We start from the raw sequence: 16870 nt of genomic DNA on the forward strand, positions 1-16870 counted from the left end.
TGTTTTGGGTATTTGTTCTTAGCATCAGAATTCAGAGGGATTGCTTAATTGTGTGCATTTTTAGCCTACATTGCTAGACTCACAATATGAGAAGTTAGACAGGATTAGTTGTATCTGAAGGGTTCAGAACCCAGGTTCAGTGTCCTACTACATCCAGCTCTGGTCTAGTCTGGCAGCAACCTTGTGGGGAAGCTGTGCAGAGTAGGTCATGGGAAGTTTTGTGAGAGGCAGCCTGCAACAGATTTGGGGGAGGGGTTCCTGATGGAGAGTGTGAGATTCCTGCATAAATTGATGAGTTTAAGGAAAAGACACCTTAAAAGCCAAGGAAAAAGCAAGCAAGCAAACAAACAAACAAAAAATCCAAAACAACAAAAATTAGTGTGAAGAAGTGGGTAGCTAATGACTTAAAAGTTCCTGAAGTAGGTGGTCTTAGAAGAATTCCAGGAACCTGTTGAATATTGGGCGGGTCCAGAAGGCGGGGCTAGGCAGAAGTGAAGGGAAGTTCCTAGGTTTCATCATTCTCTTTGTATCTTGGTTGCCTGGTGGTCAGGAAGTCCTGGAGGGAAACTTGTGCCTAGTATTAGTGGAACATGAAAACTTCCTTAAGCAACAGTTGCTGTGCTGGCCTCCTAGGACATTGAGCAGCTGGTCCTGTCACCTTCCAGGTCAGAGGAGCTGTTGTACTGGTTAATGGGCAGGAGCAGGGCAGGTGTGTGGAGCATGGTTGCATTTTCTGCCTCCACTATCTCAATTCTGTTGTGGATATCTTACCATTATCAGGAAGTTTGAGATCCTGTGAATTGGGTTCATGGTGATGTTTTAATTAATTTTATGGTTGCCAGAATATATATACATAATATATTATTATTATTCATTTAAATAACCCCGTAGATCCTTGGCCTTCTCTGGAGTTTGTGTACCGGGATGGTTGTCTTTTCAAAAGCCTTAATAGAGCTCCTCGAATTCAAATTCATTCATGCTTTCTTAACTCGCCTGTTCCTCCATTTGCCATTTCATTTCCCTTTCTCCAGGAACTGAATAGGCACCCAGAGAGAGCTTTGTAGATATTTGTCATATGGGGGACCAGTGCAGATTTGATTGAATTAGAAAATATTCTTTTTAAAGTACCGTCATGTTGCTGTACATATTAATATTAACCTAGCAAAGTTATAGTCTCCGTTAGTTTAACACTGAGGTATATGCAGTCTTTGATGTAAATACAGCATTGAGAAATGTGTCTTTATAGGCTTAGTTATTAATGTCACACCTTAGGTTTGAATAAAACATGAAGACAGGATTGCAGCAAGGTACAGCTGAGGAGAAGATATATAGTAGGTTCTGTCAACCCTGAGTGTTTCCAGAGAAAAACTAATTGTACCATGTGGGCAAGTTTTATAAAATAATACATCGTGACCAAGAGATGGATTTGGTCACATGCTACAGGCAGTTTAATAGGCCATTGTAGTTTCCTGTGAGGCTTTATCATTTTCCCAAGACATAAACCTGCAGCAATGCACGAAGATACCTGGTTCTTATGCTGGCGGTGCAGTTAATTTTTGGCTTTTCAGTCTGAGGGAGAAAGCATTCAGAGATATCTGATTGGGTCCAGACTGAACCAGGCCATCAGGTGGGGGGAGGGGAATTGAGGATGTGTTGGAGGATAGAGGGGCAGGTCAAGAGATAACCAGCAGCCAAGAAAGTACCTACCCAACTATGACTTTATTGATATATTAACAGACACCCCAGTTAGCCATTCCTCCTGAATTTCTTTGAATCCTTCCAAGGTTCAGCCCAGCATGTGTGAGAGGATAATTTCAAGCCAAGATACTTTAATAAGTGGGAAGCTTACTATGGATTAAGACAAAATTGGACAGTACCTTTGGAATAATTATGAATGCTCACTTTCCTAAGAAAAATGACTCCTTGCTTCATGAAAAGCAGTCTGCCCATGCACATTCATGGTTTGTTGAGTTCTGCGCTGTGGACTTCTTACAGGTGTGGTAATGCTTAGACGCTGCACTCAGGAGTTTTTTCAGAGATCTCTTGTTGGAGAAGGTCAAAAGTTTGGATCCTGCATTTCACAATGTTTTTCTTACATTCTTCCTTGTTCTGCAGTGTTTCTGGGAAATGGAATCTGTATGTGTGCTAACTGTGTGACTGACTCTCACATCTCTAGGGTAAACAGAAATCCTCAGGGAAAAAGAGACGTTCTCATGATATCTTCTCTTTCCTTCATGTTTATCCTTCCACCTGGTGTTGGCATCTTTCATTTTTGTCACATGAAAAGGTCCAGGTTCTTTTTGAACGATATTTTCCCATTTTCAGGTCTCCATTACTCAGCCAAATCTGCATAACTATAAATCAAATCTAAGAGCCCTAAGATGGTAAAGGCCAAGGAGACTCTATTGAAGGATCCAGGTGTGTTAGAGGCTTTGAACAAGGAGTGGGGTGTGGGTTCACCTGAAAATGTATGTATTCCTATGCCCATTTTTTATTACACACTTGATGCTGTCTGCAAATGCCCAGGGCATCAAGTTTTACATGTTGTAAATTTATGGCAGTATTGTATTTTTCCCTGCATCTCCAATTTCTGTTTTACAGAAAATCCTGTTGTCAGTAAATTTTCCATCACATGAATTAGGGATTATACTCAGTTCATACATACTACAATTGTTTGAATATTCACAGAGAAACATTCTGGTATTATCTGGTTTCTTTGGTATTGCAGATATTACAGAGCTCCTAGAGTTTAATCTAATCTCTGCTATCTAAATCTCCTAGTGCTTGCATTTTCAGGTGAATGGCCTTTGCACATGAAGTGTCCCAGAGTGCTTGCACAGTTAGCATCTCTTCTTTCCCTGTACCGTCCCTTGTTATTCATGTTTTCATCCAATCCTTGTGTTTCATATATGTTTTAAGGAAGGTTTTGGATGGGTATCCATGCTGTCATATATTCATAATCCCATGTTCCATGGTAAATGACAGCAGGGGTTTCCATAACTCCACTTTCTCCTTCTTTTACAGTCTTTGCCTTTTTCCCACTGCTGGCTTTTTATTCAGCACTCTCTGAATTGGCAGTTTCCCTTTACAAACCATGTTTGGCTGAGTTATCCAGAAAGCACCAACAATTTAAATGTATTTCCAGTATTTCTACATATAGCAGTATGTCAGTTATAAATTCATTTTTGGGCCTGTGGTCATTTTGTTTTTTTTTTTGTTTTGTTTTGTTTTGTTGTTTGTTTATTTGTTTGGTTTGTTTTTTGAGACAGGGTTTGTCTGTATAGCCCTGGCTGCCCTGGAACTCACTTTGTAGACCAGGCTGGCCTCGAACTCAGAAATCTGCCTGCCTCTGCCTCCCAAGTACTGGGATTAAAGGCGTGCACCACCATACCCGGCTTGGGCCTGTGATCTTTAGAGTGACTTTTGACCAGCTTCTAGTGAATGTCTATTTCCTTTGTAGGCTGACCTCAGTTCAAACCAGTAAAGTTTCTGTTACCTATTTGTCACTACTACACCTGTCAACATACCTTGTTAGACAGGTTGGTATTACAGCACAAGGGTCAGTCAGTATCTAGGGAGAACCATTAATGACACCTTACACCCATCAGCCTGCAGAGATCCTTTTAGCAGTATGTATGCTAAACCAGCATATCCAAGATCCTTTTAGACACTGAGTGCTCTTCTCACTTATCAGATTGTTCTTTAGGAATGTATAAAACCAAATGATACATTTTTTTATATTTTTTCTTGTATTCTATAGCGTGTTAAGTATTTTATCAGATTGGATTATTTCTTGGGATACTTGCAAGTCTTGACTTAAAGAATTATCTTTTTTGTAATTCGAGAAAACTTACCTTCCTCATATCCTTATTTGAACATTGAAAATATTCTAAGTCTTACTTGCTCCTTGTAAGCACTGCTGTACTGTGATAACTTAGTTTGGAAGCTTGTTTGTCTTCTGAGTAGAGTAGAATGATGACAGCTGTCTTCAGTTTGTGCAGTGATAGGCTTAGGATGTTGGCTAACATTAGACTCAGTAATGTTCTTTCTGTTCCACATTCTTCACAGCTTTCATAGTGATGCACTGTGGTATTTTGCTGTAGGCCTTTCATAGATATATTGACATGGTTGTGAGCTTTCTCCCACTGATTATAGTTTATGCCTTGAGTTGTTTGGTTTGTGCTTGTTGAAACAGTTTTGAGTCTCTGGCATGAAATCAAGTTGAGTTTACTTTCTGCATCATTAGAGAGAAACTTTTTAAATGTTGCACTGGTGCACCCATACTATTATTATTTTTTGTGTGAATGTTTTCGTGGTTATTTGCTTTTGGACCCAGGTAAGGTCAGCTTTGTGTGATAACTGTACCATATTCCCCTTCTTTCTGTGTTCTGCACTGTTTTATCTGTAAATTTTTTGTGGGATTTTTCAGAAGAAATTTGTGAATTTGGTGCAGCATTTGATTATTCCTGAGAAAGTGCTAGAAGGAACACTGAGAGCCTGGGTTTCTGCTCTTGATTATTCCCTGGCCTAGTGTTTATTGTTCCTAGGAAATCAATATTTCCCTTGTCAATTCTGTTTCATTTTCTATCACTTTCTATGGTACTCGATCATTTGCTTTTTTTCCCATTGTCAATCTATACTTCTCAGGCTGGGGCATTGGAAGATATCATTCATATACCTGTCAAATGCCAAGAGAAATATTTGACATGAGATTAATATAAGGTCAATGAAATACATAAAAAGCACTGAATATTTGCTGATATCATGGTCATGACAACTTTCTTCAGTAATAGTATCTACATGTTCAGAATGAATTCTTATGTTTTCATTTATGCATACACATACGTATGTATGTGTGCATATATGTGTTTGTATGTGTATTGGAATGTATGCTAGGAGACCATTATCACACTTTCTTTCTTTCTTTCTTTCTTTCTTTCTTTCTTTCTTTCTTTCTTTCTTTCTTTCTTTCTTTCATGTGAACCTATAAGAGTGGTGGCCAGAGATGAAATCTTTAACAGCTAGACTCCAAAGAGTGTCATTGCAGTCATATTTATTACTGATTGGGAACATGAGAACTTCCTGCAACAATGCCTCAATGCAGATACACGGTTGTTCAGACAGATGTTCCAACTTTGATAGTATTTTAACAGATTTGATATAATGAGGGAATTATTCCAAGGGCATTACCCTCAAATGACTCATATATATATATATATATACACAGTCCCTTGCAGCCAACAGTGAGGTTCTACCATTTCTCCTTCTTGATTTTGTATGTCAAATTATTTTATGCAATATGCTCTCAGCATAAAATATATTCATAGTAATACTATTCATAAAATTGCATATAGAAGTTGTATACAACTCAAGTGTCACTTTACACTAAAGACACTTACCTTGAGTTTTTAAATAAAATTTCTAAAATTTTCTCTGCACCCCATCCCACCCCTCCTCTCCACCCCTCCAAGAGGATATCCCTACACCTCACCATTCCACCAGGCCTCCCCAATTCCTGGCACTTCTAGTCTCTGGAGGGTTAGGTGCATCTTCTTTCACTGAGGTCAGACCAGGCAGTCATCCACTGTTTATTTGTCATGGTCATCATGTCAGCTGTTGTTTGCTGCCTGGTTGTTGGCCCATTTTCTGAGAGATCTTGGGGGGTCCAGTTCAGTTGAGACTGCTGGCATATGGATGGGGCCACCTTCCTCCTCAGCTCCTTCTGACTTTTCCTAAATTCAACCACAGGGGTCATTGGCTTCCATCCATTGGTTGGGTGCTAGAATCTGCATCGGACTCAGGTGCTTGTTGGACCTCTTAGAGGGCAGCCATGCCAGGCTCCTGTCTATAAGCACACCACAGTATGAGTAACAGTGTCACTGCCCTTTGCCTTCCCTTGATATGGATCCTAATTTGGGCCTGTCCATGGGCTTCCTTTCTCTCATGTTCTTCTCCAGTTTTGTCCCTGGAGATCCTTCAAACAGGAACATTTCTGGATCAGAGGTTTTGTGTATAGGATTTCAACTCCATTACTCCACTTGATACCTGTCTCTCCACTGGACAGCACTTTATCCAAGGTCTCTCCCTTTGAGTCCTGGGAGTCTCTCACCTCCTAGGTCTTTGGAACATGGGAGATGGACCTCCATAGCCTACCTCCTGAGGCTGTCTATTTCCATTTTTTCTACTGATTCTCAGGGCTTCAGTCCTCCCCCATCCCTCACAATGACTGATCATGTTTCCCCTTCCCCTCTCTGTCCCTGCTTCCACTCAGTTCTCTCCCCACTTCTTCCCCCAAAAATGCTTTCCTCTGTCTCCCAAGTGGGATTGAGACATCCTCACTTGGAAACTTGAGCTTTTTAACCCTCTGTAGTCATTTATGTTTTATTATATACTTTTTTTGGCTGATATCCATTTGTTAGTGTGTACATACTATGCATGTCCTTTTTTGGGTCTGAGTTGCCTCACTCAGGATGGAATTTTCTAGTTCAATCCATTTTCCTCCAAAGCTCCTGATGTCGTTGTTCTTAATAGATGAATAATACTCCATTGTGTAAATGAACCATATTTCAGTATCGATTCTTCCATTGTGGGGCATCTGGGTTGTTTCCAGATCCTGGCTATCACAAGTAAGGCCACTCTGAACATAATGCAACACAAGCCCCTGTGTCATGGTTGGTCATCTTTTGTGTATATGCCCAAGAGTGGTATAGCTGGGTTTTAAGGTATATCTATTTCCAATATTCTGAGGAATCTCCAGATTGATTTCCAGAATAGTTGACCAGTTTTCAATTCCACAAGCAATGGAGGAGTGGTCCTCTTTCTCCACATCCTGGCCAGCATGTGCTGTCACCTGAGCTTTTTATATTAGCCATTCTGATTGGTGGAAGGTGGAATCTCAGTGTTGCTTTGATGTATATGTTTCTGATCACTAAAGACTTTGAACATTTCTTTTGAAGTTTCTCAACCTTCCACAGTTGCTTCATTGTGAATTCTCTGTATAGGTATCTACCTCATTTTTTGATTGGGATGTTTGGTTTCTTGGTGGTTAGCTTCTTGAATCCTTTAGATATATTGGATATTAGCCTTCTATCAAGTGTGGAGATAGAGAAGGGTTTTTTTTTCCCCCAATCTGTAGGTTGCCACTTTGTCCTATTTGCTATGTCATTTGCCTGACAAAAGCTTTCTAGTTTCATGAGGTCCCATTTGTCAATTTGTGAACTTAGAGCCTGAGCCATTTGAGTTCTTTTTAGGAAATTTCCTCCTGTGAAAGTCAGTTTGGGGCTCTTTCCCACTTTATCTTCTGTTTCCTTGATTGTATCTTGTTTTATGTTGAGTTCCTTGATCCACTTGAACTTGAGCTTTGTGCAAGGTGATAAATGTGGATCTATTTTCACTTTTCTACATACAGACTGCCAGTTAGACCAGCACTGGTGATTGAAGATGTTTTCTTTTTTCCATTACATATTTTTGGCTTCTTTGTCAAAGATCAATTGTCTGTAAGTGTGTGGTTTAATTTCTGGGCCTTCAGTTCTATTCCATTGATCAATCTGTCTGTCTCTATTCCAATACCATGCAGTTTTTATCACTATTGCTCTCTAGTAACACTTGAGGTCAGGGATGATGATTCCTTGTTGAGAATAGTTTTAGCTATTCTGGGTTTTTTGCTTTTTTAAATGAATTTGAGAATTTTTCTACAACTTTGAACAATTGTGTTGGAATTTGGATGGAGATTTCATTAAATCTGTAGATGGCTTTTGGTAGGATGGCCATTTTTACTATGCTAGTTGTACTAGTCCTTCACCATGGGGTATCTCTCCATTTTCTCCATTTTTTATAACTTTAAAAAAAGAAATGAAGTACACTGATTTTTAAACATAGCAGCTCCTATGTAGTTTGCTTGTGTGTGCTTTCTGGTTGCTAAATCTAGATATAGAGTCTAGTTTTAAGTGGGAAATTACCTTTCTGTTTTTCAACTCCTTCACAGACTAAGTTTGGCTGTCTTGGAAATATCTTTGTGGATAGATCTTGTACACATAGGTGTGTATTGCTCTGTCTCCTGAATCCTGGAGTTAAAGATGTGTCCCATGATACCTGGACCTAATAATGTTTTCCTCCTTAGAACTTGATCTGTTCCAGGCTGTTCTTGGACTTTGAAACCTGCCTCCATTTTCAAACTCAAACCAGAAACTTAACTGGGTGAAATTTTGTCTGAGATCATCACTCTCTCACTTTCTGTTACTCCTTTATTCCTCACACCATGAGCCTTGTTCTTTTAAACCATCCCTTTCCCTTTACTGACTCATTAGTGTAGCTACCTCTGTAATTTTAGGTACTTGGAGCCCCTTATACAAATCATATTGCATGCTTATAGTTTGCGTAGTTGAGAAATTTTGGGCAATGGGTGCGGGGAATTAAAGGGGATTCCCACATCCCACCAGAGCTCCAGTGCTCTGGGCAAGTGGACAGCAATCTCCATGAGGCTCAGGTGGGCATCTGGCTGTGGGAAGCTATGGATCTCCAGTCCGCAGGGGTAGAGAGGGAGCAGTTTGTGGTTTCTGGGTCTCACAGAGGCCACAGACCACAGGTCCTCAGTCATGGATATCCCAGATGTCATTGTATGTTGTGGAAGAGCTGAGAACAAAGTGAGGGCTCTGGGGGCAACTCGGTCAGCCCCAGAGCTGAAGGGAGAATGGAGCAGGGGGATAAGGCACTCTGTGGCTCCCAGGATGTGAGGGTCTTTGGTCTGATCTGGTGACTAGAAATGCTGAGAGGCTTTGCTGCTGGAGGTGACATGTGGCTCTTTAGGGTCAGGCCTATTCCATCATTGAAGAACAGAGGGCTTTGATGAGTGGAGAGATGGTTCCTGGTTTTAAGGTGTTTATTGTAGAAAGTCAGAGAGAGGGAGAGGCGTAGGGAAGTAGAAGCCAGCCATGGCCATGTGGAGAGAGGGAGGAAAGGATAGGGAGGAGGAGAGCTAGAGATGAGAATAAGAGATTTAAGAGCTTAAGAGAGAGAGGAGGGGCCAAACAGCCCTCCCCCCCTTTTCTTTTGTAAAACAGAACTGTTAGAGTGGCATTTTTATTTTTAAATCATTAAGACTGGTCAAGAAATAAAACAGAAACATAGTAAAATGTTTAAAAAATTAAAGAATATTCTTCCAAGTATAAATTTTATAAATACAAAACAAATTCACAAATGACTTTGAATGCTAAATAAACATCTAGTTAATAAATTCAGTCGGCACTGGCTACGGCACGTCAGAGCTAGAGAATTGGATTCATTCATGTGTAGTGTTGAAACCATGTGCTCATGAAACAGTCTTAAGACACATTCTCTAAGCTGTTGTCTACAAGAGCTACTGTGGAGACAAAGCCTCCTTATGACCGAAACTCCTAAAGCTCAATGACAAAATAAATCATTGTTGAAAAATTATTTTCCAGGATACCTGAACACATGAATGATCTCAAAATGCACAAAAGCCTCTGTAAACCAGGACTGTACCCAGTACAGCTATAAAACTTAGTAGATACTGAACAAAAACTGTAGCAAAGGAAATCTTTCCTACATTCTCCTGAGTGCTTAATAGTAAATTGAGAATATAGTGCAGGCCACACTTGGATGTGGTCAACCAGCTGTTATTGCTTTATACGTGTATCTGCTTTAGAGCATGGTTTAATGTTCCATTTTCATGAACGATTTATGTTTTTCTTCACGTATAGCCTTTAGAAGGACAAAATTAGATCCGTGACTTCTATGCAGCTAGTGCAAACAGCCCCTTTTATAGTGGGCTGGGTTACCTATCCCTTGCAGCATTACTGTTAGGAGGAGCTGGTAACTGAGGTTGGAGTCTAGCCAGAATGCCAGGAGCTTGGGACCTTGTCAACGTGACAGATAGTCACAGGATTATTCAGTTGTGGGGCTCCGTGTTGTCAGACACCCGTGTCTGGGAACGTAGCTCACTGTTCTGTCCCTTGTAGAGTTTTCTACTGGGTCTCCAAAGTAAGCTTTGCTCAATTAGAACACAGGCTGCCTTTCACAGTCCCACAGAGAAAAGCTCTAAAGAATAGCTTTAATTTTAAATTATATAATCTTCAACTCATGTTTTCATAGTTCTTTCCCACAGCCTTAAAGTCTGTCCTGAAGGTCATAACATTACCATTTTCCTGAGGAATATCTGACACATTGTTGCTTCATGGAATCTTACTGTTTCTGGTTATGGAGACATAAACCTTGGCTGGGAGAACATTCTCCCAAAATCTTGGCTGCGAGAACATTCCACTTAGGAGGAACTTGTAGTACAGTGTATATGTTACCATTTGAGCAAGCCGTATGCCTACAGCAACCATCAGCACTGGATAAGTCACATATAGTATTGACCCTGCTCCCTTCTATTGCTATCCCAGACCTGGAAGACAGACTTTTTTCTTTAAAGTTTTAACTATAGGAATGTTATTCTCTATGTTTTTATTTTCACTGAATGCCTATATAAAACCAGTGGAACCATGAAGTAATCACAAAATGCATCACACAAGATTCAGGTAAAAATCACACCTTATTTTGTGTGTAGAAAGAAAGAATCAGTCTGTGTTTCTTTTCATGAGCAGCAAGTACCCTTTACCCCTGAGTCATCTCTCTAGCCCAGAGGTTTAGAGGTTCTGCTACAGTTTCATGATTGATCCTGAATATAACCCTGAGTTCTATTTTTGGAAAAATGAAGGAAGAATCATAAATGATAGTAATCTTTGCCACCCATAATCATGTTAGATGAATGATCTCAAATAATAAAGATAAGAATAGTAATGAAGTGAAAGAATCATAAAAGGATCTGGTCCTTGCAGTCTATAATCATGTTAGATGAGTGATCTCAAATAATAAAGCAAAGAATATTGCTGAAGTCAAAAGATTCAGACTTTAAGTTGGACAGTAATAGATTTATGTGCAGTAATTAATGAAGAATTAGTAAAGTTCTTATGCAACTTAAACATTCCTTTCCATTGTAACAAATCATTTTACTTTTTCATTTTGTTGTTACATGTAACATTTATTTACTCAGGTTCTCTTAACTATTCTGAAGGGAAACCACTGTGGAATTTATGAAATTATTATCTGTATTGGTTTTGTCATGAATAAGAAAATGGTACATGACAATAAGGCTACCTAATGCTAATTTTTTGTTTCACTAAATATTCTCAAACTAAATCTATAATACATATTTTAATTCTTCATGAAAAGATTTTCTTTTAAGTTATTCTTGTGTTTTACATTCCATACTCTATTTTCTTGTTCTAGAAAGGATGCAGCATTGTATATAGGCCTTAGGATCTCAAGTGAGCATTTTAGACTAAAGTCTGGCTGTTGACACCCAACTGCATACAGGATAGGAACAGGGTCTCCATTTGAGCAAAGGTGACAGGTTTTAGAATTTGTTAGCACAGTTTCACTTACCATCATTTACCATCTGAGATGTGATACTGGGATCAACAAAGTATTCTTAAAGATACATTCCTGCATCCAGACCTCAAATGTATACTTTATTATGTCTCAATAACTCTGGGGATGCTGAACCCACAAGATAGGAGTCCCCAATCTTACAATGGAAAACTGGAAAATCATTCTAATCTAGATTGTGAGAAAACACTCCAGAGTGTCATCTACCCAACAAGAGGATGCCTTCCTGTGCCAGGTAGTACACAGATAATAATGGATTAATAGGTTTCATCACTTTTCATGAACACTCAATGATATTTTTTTACCTCATTGAGCAGACATTATATCCATGACAACCATCACAGTAAAGGCTGATCACTCCTTATCTGAAAATTCAGATTCCAATACATCCCCAAATTTAAAATTCTTACATTACCACAGTGATGCCATCAGCGAAAAAAGTCTGTGGTCTTATGTGATCTCAGTTTTTATTGTCACCTTAACTAAATTTAGAGTCACCTAGGGAACATGATTCTAGACATGTCTATAAGCACATTTCCTCAGAGCTTCAGCTGAGAATGGAATACACAACCTGGATGTATGCAGCACCAAATAGTGGACTGTGGACCTGGGACAAGTAACAAGTAGAAAGTAAGCTGAGCACCACCATGCATCTCTCTCTGCTTCAGTAGTGCAGACACAATGTGACCATTCACATTCATGCCATACTTTCCTTGCAAGTCAGGCTTGTATTTCTCTGGAACCAAGAGCCTGTCCTCTTAAAGAAATCCTTGTGTAAGTTGTTTTTGTCAGGACTCTATTCTGTCTGTCTGCTGTCTGTCTGTCTGTTATTTATCTATCATCCTAGTTGAATGAGTATATGGGCATGAGATTGGAGGTCAGAGAATAACTTGCAGGATATGCCTCTGAGAGGGTCCATGCAATAGAACTCAAGTCACCAGGATTGTGCAGCAAGCACTTTTAGCTGAAGAGCCATCTTATTGGCTCTTGTGTTAGGCTCTCTACCCCATGGATGCATGTGTACAAAACACATAAGAATCATGTGTTTGAATTTGTTCCTCATGTAAAGATGTCTCATTATGTATGTAAATGTTTGAAAATACTAAACACTAAAGTAGATCTAGGCTCAAGTAGTTCAGACCAGCGACAGTTGTCCTGAAGTAGCTTCCATTGGTCTATGTATGCTATGCCACAACACCAAAAAGTGCAATGATTACCCAACAGAAATCTTAACTGCTCCTAGTTCTGTAGGCTGATGTCCACTGTCAGGCACTATTGGTCTGGCTTCTGAAGGTCTCTTCCTTCTCTTCTAGATAGCCACCCTCCCACAATTGCTGTCTGCTTGTACTTTGATGGAATCCCCTATTTAGAAGAACAGCAATGTTACTGGAGTAGGGCCAGACCTTTACCTGCTTACCTTCCTAAAAGTCTTGGCCTCCAGACACAGCCATGTGCTGTGGAGTTTAGACCTGGACACACAGGTTGGAGCCAATGGGGGTTACACACAGTTCAAGCTGTGCTGCTCTCTCTTCTCTGCAGGGTGTAGTTCTGATGCTTTGTATGGGAATCTGCTTGTGAGCACAGAAGTTCCTGTTACCTAGTTAGTTTTTAATCAGTCAATGAGGATGCTAGCTGCTAATGGCTAAGAAGAGGTGGGAATTCTAGGTTTCCATAGGCAGGCTAAGAGATGCAAGAGGAGGAAAGCAGATTCACCATGCTTTAGAGTGAGCAACCAGCCATGAGATGTTAAGGATAAGGTTTCTCTGTGAAGTCCTGACTGTCCTGAAATTTTCTCTGTAGATCAGGTTGGCCCCAAACTCAAGACATTCTCCTCCCCAGCTACACCAATTCTGGCTTGATTCCTCATTGCTAATTCTGGACAGAGAGCACAGGTCAGGGCCCAGCAAGGAGATCAAGAGGACAAACCCTTTAGACACTCCAGGAATAAAATCTGCAGCACCCAGTGTGGCTGTGGCCATAGACAGTTGAAGTGAATTACTGCTCTTCAGTTAGTGGCCCTGTTGTAATTATAAACAGTGACTGTAATATCCACTTCACCTCTCACTGGCATTGACATAGATGATGAAAGCCAGCTCCAGATATCACACAATATACTCAAGGTCACAATCTGAAACCACTCTGAGGTCTCTCTGTTTAGGCTGAAATGCTCAGAGCAAGGTAACAGCCAGGCAGATGAGGATATTAGATTGACCTAAAATGTGAATTCCTAGAACATCACAGTATCCCAGATCACTTTTTGCAGAAGAAGTACATAATGTTGCAATCCATACTACATAACAAACTCGGAAGACACATGAAGCAAACCTTCAAAGAAAACATATAGAAATAATCTGGTGATGTGGCACACAACACAACTTTAATCCCAGCACTTGAGAGGGTAAGGCAGGAGGATCTGGATGTCAAGTTCAACAGTGGCTTCTACAGATAAAAGAATAGAAAATAAAATAAATGAAATGAAATAAATGTTGGTTAAAATATCAACCAACCTGTCCTACAATCCAACTTCCAAATATGCAAGAAGTTGTGAGTAAATAATGTGTATTCCAGTCTTCTTATTATCTAGTCTCCTTCCCTGCCTCTATGTTTGATAAACTTATTTTCTTCCAGGAAATATAATTATTAAGGAAATTCTCACACATTATACTATGGATGAAAGTTATCGACAGTATATACAGTGAACTAAGCCTATGAATGAAGTATAGATGTGGCTAGACAGTGCTGGATTTTTCCATAACCTTGATTATGAATGATTGTGAGTCACCACCTAGGTACTTTGAACAGAATTCTGGCCCTCTAGGAGAAGTTAGCATCTTAACCACATCAGCACCTCTCTAAACCCAAGTCAGAAAAAAAATGTTTCTTAAGTAAAAGATGTAATACTTGGAATTTGAAGGCCATAGCGAGGCTGCCTGCCATGTGCTTGCCTGCCACAGGGTGGAGAATCCAAAGGAGGTCTGAGAAGATGAGCAGAGCAGAGATCTAGGAAATCACATAGAGAACTCAAAAAGATACATCAGTAGGTGAAGTTTCAAAAGCGCTGATTAGTCAGGAACTTGTGGTGTGAGGTCAGGATGAGACCATGACCAGAGTACAGTGCAGGTTGAGGGTTGAACAATGCAGCTCAGAGTCTGAGAGGATTCAGGGAAAGGTAGGACATATTTTTATAGAATTCATCCTTGATGCTAATAAGTGAGAGGAAGCATGGACAGCAAGAGAGAAGTTGTAAATTTTATAATTGTGCTAAGGAAATTTTAGATGTAAAAAATGTAGAAATTAGATGTAAAAACTGTAGATGTAGAAATTTTAGATGTAAAAAGGGGCAAATTCAAGGCATAGCTTGACTTATTAGGTTCATGAGGCTCCCATTTACAAAGATAGGAAGAGGGGGTACACTGAGGATGGGGGGGTACAAATGAGGACCTTGGCTATTGGTGTATGATTAAGACACTTTCAATATTCCATTTTAATTATATATCTTGGTGACTAATTTTTTGTATATTTTATTTATTTATATTTCAAATATTATCCCCTTTCCCGGTTCCCCTCCAGAAACCCCCTATTACTTCCCGCCTGCTTCTATGAGGGTCCTCCCACATGCCCCCACCTACTCCTGTCTCCATTCCCTGGCATTAATGTACACTGGGCCATCAAGTCTACACAGGACCTAGGACCTCTCCTCCCAGGCATGCCCAACATGACCATCCTCTATTAAATATGTAGCTGGGGACATGGGTTGCTCCATTTGTACTCGTTGGTTGGTGATTTAGTCTTTGGGAGCTCTGGTGTGTCTGGTTGTTTGATATTGTTGTTCTCCCTATTGGGTTGCAAACCTTTTCAGCTCCTTCAGTCCTTTCTCTAACTTCTGCCATATGGACCCTGTGTTCAGTCCATTGGTTGGCTGCAAGCATCTGCCTTTGTATTTTTTAGGCACTGGCAGAGCCTCTCAGGAGACATCTATATCAGGCTCCTGTCAGCAAGCACTAATTGTCATCCACAATAGTGTCTGGGATTGTTGTCTGTATATGGGATGAATTCCCAGGCAGAGCAGTCTCTGGATGGCCTTCAGCATCTGTTCCACACTTTGTTTCCATATTTCCCTTAGACAGGAGAGTGGGGTGAAACAAATTTAATCTTTGGGGTTGTGAGGTCTGATCCCAAGAGGACTTACATATCACATGTAATTAGTTGGAAGACATATGTGATAAAACAAACTCTAGTGTGAGTTTTCACTGTACTTCATATAATTCTTGGGTTTCTTTGTTCTGCTTTTATTGTCATTTTAGATAGGGTCTCAATAAGAAGTATATCTGGACAGACACTTGTTATATAGACCGGGCTGGTCTTCAACTAAGAGTCATCTACCTACATGTGCTACTAGTAGTGCTGGGATCAAAAGCAAGTGTACCCACCATAGGTTCCCATCTTATTTTACATAGGTCTCCCTAAATATTCTGTGCTAGCTAGGAAATGAAGATCCCCATGCCTCAGTCGAGATACCAAGTATGAGTGGCTACCTACTCTTGTCTTTAATTTTATTTTTTTTAAACAGGATCTTATTAGGTTTGCCTTATCAAGGGTGTTGGTGGAGTAATGTGCTACCAACCACTCTCAGACAGAGTAGGTGAGATGAGTGTCCTGTTCTCCCATTCTGTTCTCAGTGTTGTTCTTGAAGCCCAAGTGAAGAGGAATGTTAATTTATACAAAGGCCTGAGGAGAGATGACTCAATCACTTAGAGCTGTGGATATTTTAGTAGAGAACCTGGATTTGATGACCAATACCTACAAGGCATCCAATGCTGTATTATGACAGAGCAAGGAAGACAATGCCTCCAGTCCTCCATCTTGTGTTGTTGCTAAGGCCATTTCAGGTTTAATTTGAATTTGATCTTCTTGATGAATCCTATGGGAATTACTAAACTTCATTTCTAGAAACCCAAGTTCAAGATATCCTAGATGACTTTCTCAGCCTGTTTGTGCTGGAATCCCCTCTGGCTAACTGCTTATCTTAGATTGTATCAGACACTACTTGCTTCTGTGAGTATCCCACTTCAGTTGCCTCTTGTGAAAATCTGGTGCTCAGGAAACTCAGTGCCCTTGCTAGCTTAGCCCCCTTACCTAGGATAATGTTTAAGAAGCAATTATTGTGTACAGTTGTCTCCCTATAGAGGTCTGTATGTTTTTTTTCAATTTTTTTGTTAGATATTTTCTTCATTTACATTTCAAATGCTATCCCGAAAGTCTCCTATACTCTCCCCCAATCCTGTTCCCCTACCCACCCACCCCAGTTTTTGGCCCTGGCGTTCCCCTGTACTGGGGCATATAAAGTTTGCAAGACCAAGTTGGCCATCATTTGGAAGAGAGGTCTGTATGTTAACCTTGATATTTGCTATAATAATCTACC

The 16870-nt window shown here is 40.0% G+C and overlaps 2 protein-coding genes across 2 annotated transcripts in view; both read left to right on the plus strand.

Annotated features, from left to right (window-relative positions):
* Window positions 1-16870, plus strand: part of Zfp978 (zinc finger protein 978) — a 267146-nt gene that overhangs the window by 23275 nt on the left and 227001 nt on the right. The window lies entirely within an intron of this gene.
* Window positions 1-16870, plus strand: part of Zfp991 (zinc finger protein 991) — a 48487-nt gene that overhangs the window by 16064 nt on the left and 15553 nt on the right. The gene's annotated exons all lie outside the window — the stretch shown is intronic.

Source organism: Mus musculus, chromosome 4 (assembly GCF_000001635.26).
Source record: "Mus musculus strain C57BL/6J chromosome 4, GRCm38.p6 C57BL/6J".
NCBI lineage: Eukaryota > Metazoa > Chordata > Mammalia > Rodentia > Muridae > Mus > Mus musculus.